Here is a 3,636-nt window from a genome sequence, read left to right on the forward strand (position 1 = left end):
ACATCACATCAGCTATGTAAATTGTGAAATATAATTTAAAAATGGTGTAAAACACAATTCATCCTTAAAACCAAAAATATAAAAAAGACCTACTATGAATGCCAGCACTACCTATCATCACCACATTCCAATCATCTATGTCTTCTCCTTAATCATTGTTTTCATATTTAAACTCCTGGTTGTATATCCCAGTGTTATCTGTGTTATGTGAGGTCAAGATCTTTGTCTTATCTTTGGTTTCCCAAGATCTAGCAAATAAAACCTGCTCTATAAATGATCACTGAATTGAAATAAACCTCCTTTACATACCTTTAAGGTGCAAATGAAATAAGGTATGCAAAGTACTCTGCAAACTATAAAGTGCCATAAAGTAGGTTATTACCAGAATGCTACCAGAGAACAGCACCTCACTATTGGCTGACACTTCCATAAGGCACATTACTGGCATCTGTAACAATCACGGTATCATTAATGCTCATAATACACATGGCCAGATCTAACTCTGATAATGTATATCCTTCACCTGGCATTTCTAAACAACCACTTTCCTAAACAATAATAGTTCCCAATTTAGAATACTATTTCAATCATGAAGTCAAAATAATTAAAGGAAAATAAGTGCATGATAGATAGCCCAAGAAAAATCATGGACTTCTTTCCCATCGAATAAAAAGCTTTCCTGCTCTTTAACCAAACAGACGCCACACTTAATACAGAGTTAATTCCTGTTAAATGCTTGTTACATTTCTTTTTTTTTTTTTTTAATTTGCAGCTGGGCAGTACAGGGATCTAAATCCCTGATCTTGGTGTTACAAAACCATGCTCTAACCAACTGGACTAACAGGCTAAACTTTAAGCAAATACAAACTCAAACTGTACAAGATAAAATTGGCTTAAGGGTATTAAAGTTATCTGTAGACAAATGAAACAAATTAGTTAGCTCTCTGTGCTGCCCTTTGTCAGAGCCCACCTTCCCTGGTCCTTGCAGTTCTGAGTCACCCTCATCTTCAGGTTTAGCCTTGAAGTTCAGTCCCAGGTTTAGGTTTAGTTCCACAGTCAATCCTGAGCCTCAAGTAATATAAGATAAGGTAGGACCCAGGCCTAACCTGCACTTCGTGTATTCCCCAAGTATTAGTCCATTCATCCACCCATCAATCTACCTAGCAAACATTCACTGAGCACTGTCTGTATCAGGCACTATACTAGACTCAAGAGCAGCTTTATAATTAGCCATAAAAGTTATGAGGGTAAGTCCCTCACATTATTCTTTTTTACGCCTTTTCTTATGAATTATAGATTGAGCTTTTCAAGTTCTAGAAAAAATCACTAGGCATATCATTTAATTTATAGATTAATTTGGAGAAAATTGACATTTTTCTGATATTACTTCTTGCCATCTATGAATAGATCTCCATTTAATCAGGTCCTTTTTGTCCCAATAATATTTTGTAATTTTCTCTATCAAAGGACTACCGTTTCTTCTATTAATTTCTTAGTAGCTTACTTTTAGGTTGCTATTATAAATTGAATCACTTTCCTATTACATATACCAATCATTAGTTGTAAGAATGCTGATCTTTATATAATAGACTCCTTGCTGAACTTTCTAATAGTTTTAATAATTTGAATATTCAATGTAGGACTCCTCTGCAAATGTTTTTACATCCCTATTTTTATATCCCTTAGTACTTTTTCTTGTCCTAGCACACTGTTGAATAGGTTATAGCAGGGACCTTCTTGCCTTGGCTCTGACTTTAATGGAAGTGCTCCTCAAGTTTCACCATCAAGTATGCAGTTAACTCTAGGTTGGTTGGTTGGTTGGTTTTTGGAAGCTGGCCGGTACAGGGATCCAAACTCTTGACCTTGGTGTTACAACACCATGCTCTAACCAACCAGCAGCCTAGGTTTTTGACTGTTAACAAGAAGTTCCCTTCTACTCATTGCTTTCTAAGAGTTCTTACCATGAATGATTAATTTTATCAAATTCTTCTTCTCTATGTATGATTTTCATTTAATTTTTCTCTTTTAATCTGTGGATAGATTTCCTGATGTTGAATCATTCATTTTTTCCAATAAATACTTATTGAGTGCCTGCAATGTGCTGGGCACTGTTCTGGACTCGGAAAACAGCAGGAAACAGACAAAAAAAACCCTACCCTCATGAAGCTTAAATTCCAGTTGGGAGACAGACAATAAACAATAAAAGATCATGATAAGAACTCTGGAGAAAAACAAAGCTAAGCAGGGGATAGGGAGTGCTGGCTAGAAAATGAAATTTAAATAGTATAGTCAGGGAAGTTTTCACTGAGGTGACATGTAAGTAAAGATCTAAAAAAAGCCCATGCTAGGCTGAAGAAACCACAGGTGCAAAAGGCCTTTGGAGCAGAACTTTAAATTTTGCCACTGGAGAATTCTGAGCAAAGAAATGATAAATATTAGAATGCGTTTTAAAAGTTTTATTGTTTTTTTTCTTTTGGGGTTTTTGTTTGTTTGTTTGTTTGGTGGCTTTTGTTTGTTTGTTTGTTTGTTTGTTTGGTGGCTGGAAAGTACAGGGATCCAAACCCATGACACTGGTGTAAGGTTGAGCTCTAACCAACTGAGCTAACCAGCCAGGCTTGTTTTAAAGAAGTTTTAAATTCTTCCATTCTCAGAATAAATCTTCCTCATTCATTGTGTGTTTTACAGAATTTTTAAATTCTTGCGTTCCCTGAATAAAGCTTCATCCATTGTGTATTGTAGTACACTGCCAAATTTGTTAGAATTTTTTTAATACTCATGAGATTGATTTCTAATTTCCTTCCTTGAACTTCCATTGTCCATTCTTATATTAAGGTTGTAACCTTGCAACAAGTGTCATGGAATGAGCTGGTTGCTATTACAAAGAATTTTTTCCGTGGTGGGGTGCAGAGGGCCTCAGCCACATCCCCCTGATGTCCGCATTCAGCCCAGCCATGACTAAGCTGCCGCTGGAAGTCCCCTGGGATCCTCTGCGAGAATGAGGGGGGTGCCATCGGCTTTGACCACACCCCCACCCCTTTCCTCGTCCTCTCACCCTATCCCCCTCCCCTTCTCCCCTTCCACCCCAACTGCTCCACAACAACATCTTAGGATGTAAAAAAATAATTTTTTAAAAAAGAAAAAAAATTTTTTTCCATTAAATGTACTATTGCGACCTCAGTTGATTACAGCATGGTGCTGATAATACCAAGGTCCAGGGTTCAATCCCTATACCAGCCAGCCACAAAAAAAAAAAAAAAAAAGTACTATTGTGTATAAACATGCTTTTGATTTTTGTAAGCTGATTTTTCTTTTTCAGTCGGCTACGCCAATTTCTGATAGAGGGGCATCAAAATTTTCCACCATGACTAGGGAATCTGTTAATTCCCTTTGCAATCCTGTCAGTGAATATGTTGGAAAATGCATACAAGTTTTTCATTATTATATCTTTTTAGCAGATCATTTCTTTTACCACTAAGTAATGTCCCTCCTTATCCCAATTACTTTTGCTTTAAATGTTATTTTTTCTAACAATAATATTGCTGCACATGTTTTTAGTTAGTACTTGCCTGAACTGTTTTCTCCTTTATTTTCAACTTTTTTTTTTTTTTTTTTTTTTTTTTTTTTTTTTTTTTTTTT

This window comes from Galeopterus variegatus, unplaced genomic scaffold (assembly GCF_000696425.1).
Source record: "Galeopterus variegatus unplaced genomic scaffold, G_variegatus-3.0.2 Scaffold660, whole genome shotgun sequence".
NCBI lineage: Eukaryota > Metazoa > Chordata > Mammalia > Dermoptera > Cynocephalidae > Galeopterus > Galeopterus variegatus.